The sequence below is a fragment of the Psittacula echo genome (genome assembly GCF_963264785.1).
Source record: "Psittacula echo genome assembly, chromosome: 20".
In the NCBI taxonomy this organism is placed as follows: Eukaryota; Metazoa; Chordata; class Aves; order Psittaciformes; family Psittacidae; genus Psittacula; species Psittacula echo.
The window spans coordinates 15856-31124 of NC_137756.1; positions in this window are offsets into that span (position 1 = coordinate 15856).

Genomic DNA, 15269 nt, shown 5'->3' on the forward strand with positions numbered 1-15269 from the left:
GCATCCCAGGGAGTAGAGCACGAACGGTTGGCCTCTGCTCCCACAGCCGAAGAGCCAGGGCAAAAAACTTGAGCTATGCCTCTTCTGCAGAAAGTCAGCTTTGCAACGGAGCCATCCGCATTGCTGAGGTTCCTCGATTTCCCAACTCAAAGTCCATTACAATGGAACCTCTTTGGCACTCGTGCTGGGCGGCCCAGCATTTCAGGCAGTAGAGCACGAACGGTTGGTCTCTGCTCCCACAGCCGTTGAGCCAGGGCAAAAACCTTGAGCTGTGCGTCTTCTGCAGAAAGTCAGCTTTGCAACGGTGCCATCCGCATTGCTGTCGCTCCTCGATTTCAAAACTCAAAGTCCATTAAAATGGAACCTCTTTGGCACCCGTGCTGGGCGGCCCAGCATCCCAGGCAGTAGAGCACGAACGGCTAGCCTCTGCTCCCACAGCCAAAGAGCCAGGGCAAAAAACTTGAGCTGTGCCTCTTCTGCAGAAAGTCAGCTTTGCAACGGTGCCATCCGCATTGCTGTCGCTCCTCCATTTCAAAACTCAAAGTCCATTACAATGGAACCTCTTTGGCACACGTGCTGGGCTGCCCAGCATCCCAGGGAGTAGAGCAAGAACGGTTGGCCTCTGCTCCCACAGCCGAAGAGCCAGGGCAAAAAACTTGAGCTATGCCTCTTCTGCAGAAAGTCAGCTTCGCAACGGAGCCATCCGCATTGCTGAGGTTCCTCGATTTCCCAACTCAAAGTCCATTACAATGGAACCTCTTTGGCACCCGTGCTGGGCTGCCCAGCATCCCAGGGAGTAGAGCACGAACGGTTGGCCTCTGCTCCCACAGCCGTTGAGCCAGGGCAAAAAACTTGAGCTGTGCCTCTTCTGCAGAAAGTCAGCTTTGCAACGGTGCCATCCGCATTGCTGTTGCTCCTCGATTTCCCAACTCAAAGTCCATTACAATGGAACATCTTTGGCACCCGTGCTCGGCTGCCCATTATCCCAGGGAGTAGAGCACGAACGGTTGGCCTCTGCTCCCATAGCCGAAGAGCCAGGGCAAAAAACTGGAGCTGTGCATCTTCTGCAGAAAGTCAGCTTTGCAACGGTGCCATCCACATTGCTGTCGCTCCTCGATTTCCCAACTCAAAGTCCATTACAATGGAACCTCTTTGGCAACCGTGCTAGGCGGCCCAGCATCCCAGGGAGTAGGGCACGAACGGTTGGCCTCTGCTCCCACAGCCGAAGAGCCAGGGCAAAAAACTTGAGCTGTGCGTCTTCTGCAGAAAGTCAGCTTTGCAACGGTGCCATCCGCATTGCTGTCGCTCCTCGATTTCCCAACTCAAAGTCCATTACAATGGAAACTCTCTGGCACCCGTGCTGGGCTGCCCAGCATCCCAGGGAGTAGAGCACGAACGGTTGGCCTCTGCTCCCACAGCCGAAGAGCCAGAGCAAAAAACTTGAGCTGTGCCTCTTCTGCAGAAAGTCAGCTTTGCAACGGTGCCATCCGCATTGCTGTTGCTCTTCGATTTCCCAACTCAAAGTCCATTACAATGGAAACTCTTTGGCACCCGTGCTCCCCTGCCCAGCATCCCAGGGAGTATAGCACGAACGGTTGGCCTCTGCTCCCACAGCCGAAGAGCCAGGGCAAAAAGCTTGAGCTGTGCCTCTTCTGCAGAAAGTCAGCTTTGCAACTGTGCCATCCGCATTGCTGTTGCTCCTCGATTTCCCAACTCAAAAGTCCATTACAATGGAACCTCTTTGGCACCCGTGCTAGCCTGCCCATCATCCCAGGGAGTAGAGCACGAACGGTTGGCCTCTGCTCCCACAGCCGAAGAGCCAGGGCAAAAAACTGGAGCTGTGCATCTTCTGCAGAAAGTCAGCTTTGCAACGGTGCCATCCACATTGCTGTCGCTCCTCGATTTCCCAACTCAAAGTCCATTACAATGGAACCTCTTTGGCACACGTGCTGGGCGGCCCAGCATCCCAGGGAATAGAGCACGAAAGGTTGGCCTCTGCTCCCACAGCCGTTGAGCCAGGGCAAAAACCTTGAGCTGTGCGTCTTCTGCAGAAAGTCAGCTTTGCAACGGTGCCATCCGCATTGCTGTCGCTCCTCGATTTCAAAACTCAAAGTCCATTACAATGGAACCTCTTTGGCACCCGTGCTGGGCTGCCCAGCATCCCAGGCAGTAGAGCACGAACGGTTGGCCTCTGCTGCCACAGCCAGTGAGCCAAGGCAAAAAACTGGAGCTGTGCCTCTTCTGCAGAAAGTCAGCTTTGCAACGGTGCCGTCCGCATTGCTGTCGCTCCTCGATTTCCCAACTCAAAGTCCATTACAATGGAACCTCTTTGGCACCCGTGCTGGGCTGCCCAGTATCCCAGGCAGTAGAGCACGAACGGTTGGCCTCTGCTCCCACAGCCGAAGAGCCAGGGCAAAAAACTTGAGCTGTGCCTCTTCTGCAGAAAGTCAGCTTTGCAACGGTGCCATCCGCATTGCTGTCGCTCCTCGATTTCCCAACTCAAAGTCCATTACAATGGAACCTCTTTGGCACCCGTGCTCGGCTGCCCAGTATCCCAGGCAGTAGAGCACGAACGGTTGGGCTCTGCTCCCACAGCCGAAGAGCCAGGCAAAAAACTGGAGCTGTGCCTCTTCTGCAGAAAGTCAGCTTTGCAACGGTGCCATCCGCATTGCTGTCGCTCCTCGATTTCAAAACTCAAAGTCCATTACAATGGAACCTCTTTGGCACCCGTGCTGGGCTGCCCAGCATCCCAGGGAGTTGAGCACGAACGGTTGGCCTCTGCTGCCACAGCCGTTGAGCCAAGGCAAAAAATTGGAGCTGTGCCTCTTCTGCAGAAAGTCAGCTTTGCAACGGTGCCGTCCGCATTGCTGTCGCTCCTCGATTTCCCAACTCAAAGTCCATTACAATGGAACCTCTTTGGCACACGTGCTGGGCTGCCCAGTATCCCAGGCAGTAGAGCACGAACGGTTGGCCTCTGCTCCCACAGCCGAAGAGCCAGGGCAAAAAACTTGAGCTGTGCCTCTTCTGCAGAAAGTCAGCTTTGCAACGGTGCCGTCCGCATTGCTGTCGCTCCTCGATTTCCCAACTCAAAGTCCATTACAATGGAACCTCTTTGGCACCCGTGCTCGGCTGCCCAGCATCTCAGGGAGTAGAGCACGAACGGCTAGCCTCTGCTCCCACAGCCGAAGAGCCAGGGCAAAAAACTTGATCTGTGCCTCTTCTGCAGAAAGTCAGCTTTGCAACGGTGCCATCCGCATTGCTGTCGCTCCTCGATTTCAAAACTCAAAGTCCATTACAATGGAACCTCTTTGGCACACGTGCTGGGCGGCCCAGCATCCCAGGGAGTAGAGCACGAACGGTTGGCCTCTGCTCCCACAGCCGAAGAGCCAGGGCAAAAAACTGGAGCTGTGCATCTTCTGCAGAAAGTCAGCTTTGCAACGGTGCCATCCGCATTGATATCGCTCCTCGATTTCCCAACTCAAAGTCCATTACAATGGAACCTCTTTGGCACCCGTGCTGGGCTGCCCAGCATCCCAGGCAGTAGAGCACGAACGGTTGGCCTCTGCTCCCACAGCCGTTGAGCCAGGGCAAAAACCTTGAGCTGTGCCTCTTCTGCAGAAATTCATCTTTGCAATGGTGCCATCCGCATTGCTGTCGCTCCTCCATTTCCCAACTCAAATTCCATTAAAATGGAACATCTTGGGCACCCGTGCTGGGCTGCCCAGCATCCCAGGCAGTAGAGCACGAACGGCTGGCCTCTGCTCCCACAGCCGAAGAGCCAGGGCAAAAAACTTCAGCTGTGCCTCTTCTGCAGAAAGTCAGCTTTGCAACGGTGCCATCCGCATTGCTGTCGCTCCTCGATTTCAAAACTCAAAGTCCATTACAATGGAACCTCTTTGGCACACGTGCTGGGCGGCCCAGCATCCCAGGGAGTAGAGCACGAACGGTTGGCCTCTGCTCCCACAGCCGAAGAGCCAGGGCAAAAAACTGGAGCTGTGCCTCTTCTGCAGAAAGTCAGCTTTGCAACGGTGCCATCCGCATTGCTGTCGCTCCTCGATTTCCCAACTCAAAGTCCATTACAATGGAAACTCTCTGGCACCCGTGCTGGGCTGCCCAGCATCCCAGGGAGTAGAGCACGAACGGTTGGCCTCTGCTCCCACAGCCGAAGAGCCAGAGCAAAAAACTTGAGCTGTGCCTCTTCTGCAGAAAGTCAGCTTTGCAACGGTGCCATCCGCATTGCTGTTGCTCCTCGATTTCCCAACTCAAAGTCCATTACAATGGAAACTCTTTGGCACCCGTGCTCGCCTGCCCAGCATCCCAGGCAGTAGAGCACGAACGGTTGGCCTCTGCTCCCACAGCCGAAGAGCCAGGGCAAAAAGCTTGAGCTGTGCCTCTTCTGCAGAAAGTCAGCTTTGCAACTGTGCCATCCGCATTGCTGTTGCTCCTCCATTTCCCAACTCAAAAGTCCATTACAATGGAACCTCTTTGGCACCCGTGCTCGCCTGCCCAGCATCCCAGGGAGTAGAGCACGAACGGTTGGCCTCTGCTCCCACAGCCGAAGAGCCAGGGCAAAAAACTGGAGCTGTGCATCTTCTGCAGAAAGTCAGCTTTGCAACGGTGCCATCCGCATTGATATCGCTCCTCGATTTCCCAACTCAAAGTCCATTACAATGGAACATCTTTGGCACCCGTGCTGGGCTGCCCAGCATCCCAGGCAGTAGAGCACGAACGGTTGGCCTCTGCTCCCACAGCCGTTGAGCCAGGGCAAAAACCTTGAGCTGTGCCTCTTCTGCAGAAATTCATCTTTGCAATGGTGCCATCCGCATTGCTGTCGCTCCTCCATTTCCCAACTCAAAGTCCATTAAAATGGAACCTCTTTGGCACCCGTGCTGGGCTGCCCAGCATCCCAGGCAGTAGAGCACGAACGGCTGGCCTCTGCTCCCACAGCCGAAGAGCCAGGGCAAAAAACTGGAGCTGTGCCTCTTCTGCAGAAAGTCAGCTTTGCAACGGTGCCATCCGCATTGCTGTCGCTCCTCGATTTCAAAACTCAAAGTCCATTACAATGGAACCTCTTTGGCACACGTGCTGGGCTGCCCAGCATCCCAGGGAGTAGGGCACGAACGGTTGGCCTCTGCTCCCACAGCCAAAGAGCCAGGGCAAAAAACTTGAGCTGTGCGTCTTCTGCAGAAAGTCAGCTTTGCAACGGTGCCATCCGCATTGCTGTCGCTCCTCGATTTCCCAACTCAAAGTCCATTACAATGGAACCTCTTTGGCACCCGTGCTGGGCTGCCCAGCATCCCAGGGAGTAGAGCACGAACGGTTGGCCTCTGCTCCCACAGCCGAAGAGCCAGAGCAAAAAACTTGAGCTGTGCGTCTTCTGCAGAAAGTCAGCTTTGCAACGGTGCCATCCGCATTGCTGTCGCTCCTCGATTTCCCAACTCAAAGTCCATTACAATGGAAACTCTATGGCACCCGTGCTGGGCGGCCCAGCATCCCAGGGAGTAGAGCACGAACGGTTGGCCTCTGCTCCCACAGCCGAAGAGCCAGGGCAAAAAACTTGAGCTGTGCCTCTTCTGCAGAAAGTCAGCTTTGCAACGGTTCCATCCGCATTGCTGTTGCTCCTCGATTTCCCAACTCAAATTCCATTACAATGGAAACTCTTTGGCACCCGCTCTCGGCTGCCCAGCATCCCAGGGAGTAGAGCACGAACGGTTGGCCTCTGCTCCCACAGCCGAAGAGCCAGGGCAAAAAGCTTGAGCTGTGCCTCTTCTGCAGAAAGTCAGCTTTGCAACGGTGCCATCCGCATTGCTGTTGCTCCTCCATTTCCCAACTGAAAGTCCATTACAATGGAACCTCTTTGGCACCCGTGCTGGGCTGCCCAGCATCCCAGGGAGTAGAGCACGAACGGTTGGCCTCTGCTCCCACACCCGAAGAGCCAGGGCAAAAAACTTGAGCTGTGCCTCTTCTGCAGAAAGTCAGCTTTGCAACGGTGCCATCCGCATTGCTGTTGCTCCTCGATTTCCCAACTCAAAGTCCATTACAATGGAACATCTTTGGCACCCGTGCTCAGCTGCCCAGTATCCCAGGGAGTAGAGCACGAACGGTTGGCCTCTGCTCCCACAGCCGATAAGCCAGGGCAAAAAACTGGAGCTGTGCATCTTCTGCAGAAAGTCAGCTTTGCAACGGTGCCATCCACATTGCTGTCGCTCCTCCATTTCCCAACTCAAAGTCCATTACAATGGAAACTCTCTGGCACCTGTGCTGGGCTGCCCAGCATCCCAGGGAGAAGAGCATGAACGGTTGGCCTCTGCTCCCACAGCCGAAGAGCCAGAGCAAAAAACTTGAGCTGTGCCTCTTCTGCAGAAAGTCAGCTTTGCAACGGTGCCATCCGCATTGCTGTTGCTCCTCGATTTCCCAACTCAAAGTCCATTACAATGGAAAATCTTTGGCACCCGTGCTCGCCTGCCCAGCATCCCAGGCAGTAGAGCACGAACGGTTGGCCTCTGCTCCCACAGCCGAAGAGCCAGGGCAAAAAGCTTGAGCTGTGCCTCTTCTGCAGAAAGTCAGCTTTGCAACTGTGCCATCCGCATTGCTGTTGCTCCTCCATTTCCCAACTCAAAAGTCCATTACAATGGAACCTCTTTGGCACACGTGCTGGGCTGCCCAGCATCCCAGGGAGTAGAGCAAGAACGGTTGGCCTCTGCTCCCACAGCCGAAGAGCCAGGGCAAAAAACTTGAGCTATGCCTCTTCTGCAGAAAGTCAGCTTTGCAACGGTGCCATCCGCATTGCTGTTGCTCCTCGATTTCCCAACTCAAAGTCCATTACAATGCAACCTCTTTGGCACCCGTGCTGGGCTGCCCAGCATCCCAGGCAGTAGAGCACGAACGGTTGGCCTCTGCTCCCACAGCCGTTGAGCCAGGGCAAAAACCTTGAGCTGTGCCTCTTCTGCAGAAAGTCACCTTTGCAATGGTGCCATCCGCATTGCTGTTGCTCCTCCATTTCCCAACTCAAAAGTCCATTACAATGGAACCTCTTTGGCACCCGTGCTGGGCTGCCCAGCATCCCAGGGAGTAGAGCACGAACGGTTGGCCTCTGCTCCCACAGCCGAAGAGCCAGGGCAAAAAGCTTGAGCTGTGCCTCTTCTGCAGAAAGTCAGCTTTGCAACTGTGCCATCCGCATTGCTGTTGCTCCTCCATTTCCCAACTCAAAAGTCCATTACAATGGAACCTCTTTGGCACCCGTGCTCGCCTGCCCAGCATCCCAGGGAGTAGAGCACGAACGGTTGGCCTCTGCTCCCACAGCCGAAGAGCTAGGGCAAAAAACTGGAGCTGTGCATCTTCTGCAGAAAGTCAGCTTTGCAACGGTGCCATCCACATTGCTGTCGCTCCTCCATTTCCCAACTCAAAGTCCATTACAATGGAACCTCTTTGGCACCCTTGCTGGGCGGCCCCGCATCCCAGGGAGTAGAGCACGAACGGTTGGCCTCTGCTCCCACAGCCGTTGAGCCAGGGCAAAAACCTTGAGCTGTGCGTCTTCTGCAGAAAATCAGCTTTGCAACGGTGCCATCCGCATTGCTGTCGCTCCTCCATTTCCCAACTCAAAGTCCATTAAAATGGAACCTCTTTGGCACCCGTGCTGGGCTGCCCAGCATCCCAGGGAGTAGAGCACGAACGGCTAGCCTCTGCTCCCACAGCCGAAGAGCCAGGGCAAAAAACTTGATCTGTGCCTCTTCTGCAGAAAGTCAGCTTTGCAACGGTGCCATCCGCATTGCTGTCGCTCCTCCATTTCAAAACTCAAAGTCTATTACAATGGAACCTCTTTGGCACACGTGCTGGGCTGCTCAGCATCCCAGGGAGTAGAGCAAGAACGGTTGGCCTCTGCTCCCACAGCCGAAGAGCCAGGGCAAAAAACTTGAGCTATGCCTCTTCTGCAGAAAGTCAGCTTCGCAACGGAGCCATCCGCATTGCTGAGGTTCCTCCATTTCCCAACTCAAAAGTCCATTACAATGGAACCTCTTTGGCACCCTTGCTGGGCTGCCCAGCATCCCAGGGAGTAGAGCACGAACGGTTGGCCTCTGCTCCCACAGCCGAAGAGCCAGGGCAAAAAGCTTGATCTGTGCCTCTTCTGCAGAAAGTCAGCTTTGCAACTGTGCCATCCGCATTGCTGTTGCTCCTCCATTTCCCAACTCAAAAGTCCATTACAATGGAACCTCTTTGGCACCCTTGCTGGGCTGCCCAGCATCCCAGGGAGTAGAGCACGAACGGTTGGCCTCTGCTCCCACAGCCGAAGAGCCAGGGCAAAAAAGTGGAGCTGTGCATCTTCTGCAGAAAGTCAGCTTTGCAACGGTGCCATCCACATTGCTGTCGCTCCTCCATTTCCCAACTCAAAGTCCATTACAATGGAACCTCTTTGGCACCCGTGCTGGGCGGCCCAGCATCCCAGGGAGTAGAGCACGAACGGTTGGCCTCTGCTCCCACAGCCGAAGAGCCAGGGCAAAAACCTTGAGCTGTGCGTCTTCTGCAGAAAATCAGCTTTGCAACGGTGCCATCCGCATTGCTGTCGCTCCTCCATTTCCCAACTCAAAGTCCATTACAATGGAACCTCTTTGGCACCCGTGCTGGGCTGCCCAGCATCTCAGGGAGTAGAGCACGAACGGCTAGCCTCTGCTCCCACAGCCGAAGAGCCAGGGCAAAAAACTTGATCTGTGCCTCTTCTGCAGAAAGTCAGCTTTGCAACGGTGCCATCCGCATTGCTGTCGCTCCTCGATTTCAAAACTCAAAGTCCATTACAATGGAACCTCTTTGGCACCCGTGCTCGCCTGCCCAGCATCCCAGGGAGTAGAGCACGAACGGTTGGCCTCTGCTCCCACAGCCGAAGAGCCAGGGCAAAAAACTTGAGCTGTGCCTCTTCTGCAGAAAGTCAGCTTCGCAACGGAGCCATCCGCATTGCTGTTGCTCCTCGATTTCCCAACTCAAAGTCCATTACAATGGAACATCTTTGGCACCCATGCTCGGCTGCCCAGTATCCCAGGCAGTAGAGCACGAACGGTTGGCCTCTGCTCCCACAGCCGAAGAGCCAGGGCAAAAAACTGGAGCTGTGCCTCTTCTGCAGAAAGTCAGCTTTGCAACGGTGCCATCCGCATTGCCGTCGCTCCTCGATTTCCCAACTCAAAGTCCATTACAATGGAACCTCTTTGGCACCCGTGCTGGGCTGCCCAGCATCCCAGGGAGTAGAGCACGAACGGTTGGCCTCTGCTGTCACAGCCAGTGAGCCAAGGAAAAAACCGGAGCTGTGCCTCTTCTGCAGAAAGTCAGCTTTGCAACGGTGCCGTCCGCATTGCTGTCGCTCCTCGATTTCCCAACTCAAAGTCCATTACAATGGAACCTCTTTGGCACTCGTGCTGGGCTGCCCAGTATCCCAGGCAGTAGAGCACGAACGGTTGGCCTCTGCTCCCACAGCCGAAGAGCCAGGGCAAAAAACTTGAGCTATGCCTTTTCTGCAGAAAGTCAGCTTTGCAACGGAGCCATCCGCATTGCTGAGGTTCCTCGATTTCCCAACTCAAAGTCCATTACAATGGAACCTCTTTGGCACCCGTGCTGGGCTGCCCAGCATCCCAGGGAGTAGAGCACGAACGGTTGGCCTCTGCTCCCACAGCCGAAGAGCCAGGGCAAAAAACTTGAGCTGTGCCTCTTCTGCAGAAAGTCAGCTTTGCAACGGTGCCGTCCGCATTGCTGTCGCTCTTCGATTTCCCAACTCAAAGTCCATTACAATGGAACATCTTTGGCACCCGTGCTCGGCTGCCCAGTATCCCAGGGAGTAGAGCACGAACGGTTGGCCTCTGCTCCCACAGCCGATAAGCCAGGGCAAAAAACTGGAGCTGTGCATCTTCTGCAGAAAGTCAGCTTTGCAACGGTGCCATCCACATTGCTGTCGCTCCTCCATTTCCCAACTCAAAGTCCATTACAATGGAAACTCTCTGGCACCCGTGCTGGGCTGCCCAGCATCCCAGGGAGAAGAGCATGAACGGTTGGCCTCTGCTCCCACAGCCGAAGAGCCAGGGCAAAAAACTTGAGCTGTGCCTCTTCTGCAGAAAGTCAGCTTTGCAACGGTGCCATCCGCATTGCTGTTGCTCCTCGATTTCCCAACTCAAAGTCCATTACAATGGAAAATCTTTGGCACCCGTGCTCGCCTGCCCAGCATCCCAGGCAGTAGAGCACGAACGGTTGGCCTCTGCTCCCACAGCCGAAGAGCCAGGGCAAAAAGCTTGAGCTGTGCCTCTTCTGCAGAAAGTCAGCTTTGCAACTGTGCCATCCGCATTGCTGTTGCTCCTCCATTTCCCAACTCAAAAGTCCATTACAATGGAACATCTTTGGCACCCGTGCTCGCCTGCCCAGCATCCCAGGGAGTAGAGCACGAACGGTTGGCCTCTGCTCCCACAGCCGTTGAGCCAGGGCAAAAACCTTGGGCTGTGCGTCTTCTGCAGAAAATGAGCTTTGCAACGGTGCCATCCGCATTGCTGTCGCTCCTCCATTTCCCAACTCAAAGTCCATTAAAATGGAACCTCTTTGGCACCCGTGCTGGGCTGCCCAGCATCTCAGGGAGTAGAGCACGAACGGCTAGCCTCTGCTCCCACAGCCGAAGAGCCAGGGCAAAAAACTTGATCTGTGCCTCTTCTGCAGAAAGTCAGCTTTGCAACGGTGCCATCCGCATTGCTGTCGCTCCTCGATTTCAAAACTCAAAGTCCATTACAATGGAACCTCTTTGGCACACGTGCTGGGCTGCCCAGCATCCCAGGGAGTAGAGCAAGAACGGTTGGCCTCTGCTCCCACAGCCGAAGAGCCAGGGCAAAAAACTTGAGCTATGCCTCTTCTGCAGAAAGTCAGCTTCGCAACGGAGCCATCCGCATTGCTGAGGTTCCTCGATTTCTCAACTCAAAGTCCATTACAATGGAACCTCTTTGGCACCCGTGCTGGGCTGCCCAGCATCCCAGGGAGTAGAGCACGAACAGTTGGCTTCTGCTCCCACAGCCGTTGAGCCAGGGCAAAAAACTTGAGCTGTGCCTCTTCTGCAGAAAGTCAGCTTTGCAACGGTGCCATCCGCATTGCTGTTGCTCCTCGATTTCCCAACTCAAAGTCCATTACAATGGAACATCTTTGGCACCCGTGCTCGGCTGCCCAGTATCCCAGGCAGTAGAGCACGAACGGTTGGCCTCTGCTCCCACAGCCGAAGAGCCAGGGCAAAAAACTGGAGCTGTGCCTCTTCTGCAGAAAGTCAGCTTTGCAACGGTGCCATCCGCATTGCTGTCGCTCCTCGATTTCAAAACTCAAAGTCCATTACAATGCAACCTCTTTGGCACCCGTGCTGGGCTGCCCAGCATCCCAGGCAGTAGAGCACGAACGGTTGGCCTCTGCTCCCACAGCCGTTGAGCCAGGGCAAAAACCTTGAGCTGTGCCTCTTCTGCAGAAATTCATCTTTGCAATGGTGCCATCCGCATTGCTGTTGCTCCTCCATTTCCCAACTCAAAAGTCCATTACAATGGAACCTCTTTGGCACCCGTGCTGGGCTGCCCAGCATCCCAGGGAGTAGAGCACGAACGGTTGGCCTCTGCTCCCACAGCCGAAGAGCCAGGGCAAAAAGCTTGAGCTGTGCCTCTTCTGCAGAAAGTCAGCTTTGCAACTGTGCCATCCGCATTGCTGTTGCTCCTCCATTTCCCAACTCAAAAGTCCATTACAATGGAACCTCTTTGGCACCCGTGCTCGCCTGCCCAGCATCCCAGGGAGTAGAGAACGAACGGTTGGCCTCTGCTCCCACAGCCGAAGAGCTAGGGCAAAAAACTGGAGCTGTGCATCTTCTGCAGAAATTCAGCTTTGCAACGGTGCCATCCACATAGCTGTCGCTCCTCGATTTCCCAACTCAAAGTCCATTACAATGGAACCTCTTTGGCACCCTTGCTGGGCGGCCCCGCATCCCAGGGAGTAGAGCACGAACGGTTGGCCTCTGCTCCCACAGCCGTTGAGCCAGGGCAAAAACCTTGAGCTGTGCGTCTTCTGCAGAAAATCAGCTTTGCAACGGTGCCATCCGCATTGCTGTCGCTCCTCCATTTCCCAACTCAAAGTCCATTAAAATGGAACCTCTTTGGCACCCGTGCTGGGCTGCCCAGCATCCCAGGGAGTAGAGCACGAACGGCTAGCCTCTGCTCCCACAGCCGAAGAGCCAGGGCAAAAAACTTGATCTGTGCCTCTTCTGCAGAAAGTCAGCTTTGCAACGGTGCCATCCGCATTGCTGTCGCTCCTCCATTTCAAAACTCAAAGTCCATTACAATGGAACCTCTTTGGCACACGTGCTGGGCTGCTCAGCATCCCAGGGAGTAGAGCAAGAACGGTTGGCCTCTGCTCCCACAGCCGAAGAGCCAGGGCAAAAAACTTGAGCTATGCCTCTTCTGCAGAAAGTCAGCTTCGCAACGGAGCCATCCGCATTGCTGAGGTTCCTCGATTTCCCAACTCAAAAGTCCATTACAATGGAACCTCTTTGGCACCCTTGCTGGGCTGCCCAGCATCCCAGGGAGTAGAGCACGAACGGTTGGCCTCTGCTCCCACAGCCGAAGAGCCAGGGCAAAAAGCTTGATCTGTGCCTCTTCTGCAGAAAGTCAGCTTTGCAACTGTGCCATCCGCATTGCTGTTGCTCCTCCATTTCCCAACTCAAAAGTCCATTACAATGGAACCTCTTTGGCACCCTTGCTGGGCTGCCCAGCATCCCAGGGAGTAGAGCACGAACGGTTGGCCTCTGCTCCCACAGCCGAAGAGCCAGGGCAAAAAAGTGGAGCTGTGCATCTTCTGCAGAAAGTCAGCTTTGCAACGGTGCCATCCACATTGCTGTCGCTCCTCCATTTCCCAACTCAAAGTCCATTACAATGGAACCTCTTTGGCACCCGTGCTGGGCGGCCCAGCATCCCAGGGAGTAGAGCACGAACGGTTGGCCTCTGCTCCCACAGCCGAAGAGCCAGGGCAAAAACCTTGAGCTGTGCGTCTTCTGCAGAAAATCAGCTTTGCAACGGTGCCATCCGCATTGCTGTCGCTCCTCCATTTCCCAACTCAAAGTCCATTACAATGGAACCTCTTTGGCACCCGTGCTGGGCTGCCCAGCATCTCAGGGAGTAGAGCACGAACGGCTAGCCTCTGCTCCCACAGCCGAAGAGCCAGGGCAAAAAACTTGATCTGTGCCTCTTCTGCAGAAAGTCAGCTTTGCAACGGTGCCATCCGCATTGCTGTCGCTCCTCGATTTCAAAACTCAAAGTCCATTACAATGGAACCTCTTTGGCACCCGTGCTCGCCTGCCCAGCATCCCAGGGAGTAGAGCACGAACGGTTGGCCTCTGCTCCCACAGCCGAAGAGCCAGGGCAAAAAACTTGAGCTGTGCCTCTTCTGCAGAAAGTCAGCTTCGCAACGGAGCCATCCGCATTGCTGTTGCTCCTCGATTTCCCAACTCAAAGTCCATTACAATGGAACATCTTTGGCACCCATGCTCGGCTGCCCAGTATCCCAGGCAGTAGAGCACGAACGGTTGGCCTCTGCTCCCACAGCCGAAGAGCCAGGGCAAAAAACTGGAGCTGTGCCTCTTCTGCAGAAAGTCAGCTTTGCAACGGTGCCATCCGCATTGCTGTCGCTCCTCGATTTCCCAACTCAAAGTCCATTACAATGGAACCTCTTTGGCACCCGTGCTGGGCTGCCCAGCATCCCAGGCAGTAGAACACGAACGGTTGGCCTCAGCTCCCACAGCCGTTGAGCCAGGGCAAAAACCTTGAGCTGTGCCTCTTCTGCAGAAATTCATCTTTGCAATGGTGCCATCCGCATTGCTGTCGCTCCTCCATTTCCCAACTCAAAGTCCATTACAATGGAACCTCTTTGGCACCCGTGCTGGGCTGCCCAGCATCCCAGGGAGTAGAGCACGAACGGTTGGCCTCTGCTCCTACAGCCGAAGAGCCAGGGCAAAAAACTTGATCTGTGCCTCTTCTGCAGAAAGTCAGCTTTGCAACGGTGCCATCCGCATTGCTGTCGCTCCTCGATTTCAAAACTCAAAGTCCATTACAATGGAACCTCTTTGGCACACGTGCTGGGCTGCCCAGCATCCCAGGGAGTAGAGCAAGAACGGTTGGCCTCTGCTCCCACAGCCGAAGAGCCAGGGCAAAAAACTTGATCTGTGCCTCTTCTGCAGAAAGTCAGCTTCGCAACGGTGCCATTCGCATTGCTGAGGTTCCTCTATTTCCCAACTCAAAGTCCATTACAATGGATCCTCTTTGGCACCCGTGCTGGGCTGCCCAGCATCCCAGGCAGTATAGCACGAACGGTTGGCCTCTGCTCCCACACCCGAAGAGCCAGGGCAAAAAACTGGAGCTGTGCCTCTTCTGCAGAAAGTCAGCTTTGCAACAGTGCCATCCGCATTGCTGTTGCTCCTCGATTTCCCAACACAAAGTCCATTACAATGGAACATCTTTGGCACCCGTGCTCGGCTGCTAAGTATCCCAGGCAGTAGAGCACGAACGGTTGGCCTCTGCTCCCACAGCCGAAGAGCCAGGGCAAAAAACTGGAGCTGTGCCTCTTCTGCAGAAAGTCAGCTTTGCAACGGTGCCATCCGCATTGCTGTCGCTCCTCGATTTCAAAACTCAAAGTCCATTACAATGGAACCTCTTTGGCACCCGTGCTGGGCTGCCCAGCATCCCAGGCAGTAGAGCACGAACGGTTGGCCTCTGCTCCTACAGCCGAAGAGCCAGGGCAAAAAACTTGATCTGTGCCTCTTCTGCAGAAAGTCAGCTTTGCAACGGTGCCATCCGCATTGCTGTCGCTCCTCGATTTCAAAACTCAAAGTCCATTACAATGGAACCTCTTTGGCACACGTGCTGGGCGGCCCAGCATCCCAGGGAGTAGAGCAAGAACGGTTGGCCTCTGCTCCCACAGCCGAAGAGCCAGGGCAAAAAACTTGATCTGTGCCTCTTCTGCAGAAAGTCAGCTTTGCAACGGTGCCATCCGCTTTGCTGTCGCTCCTCGATTTCCCAACTCAAAGTCCATTACAATGGAACCTCTGTGGCACCCGTGCTGGGCTTAACAGCATCCCAGGGAGTAGAGCACGAACGGTTGGCCTCTGCTCCCACAGCCAAAGAGCCAGGGCAAAAAACTTGAGCTGTGCGTCTTCTGCAGAAAGTCAGCTTTGCAACGGTGCCATCCGCATTGCTGTCGCTCCTCGATTTCCCAACTCAAAGTCCATTACAATGGAA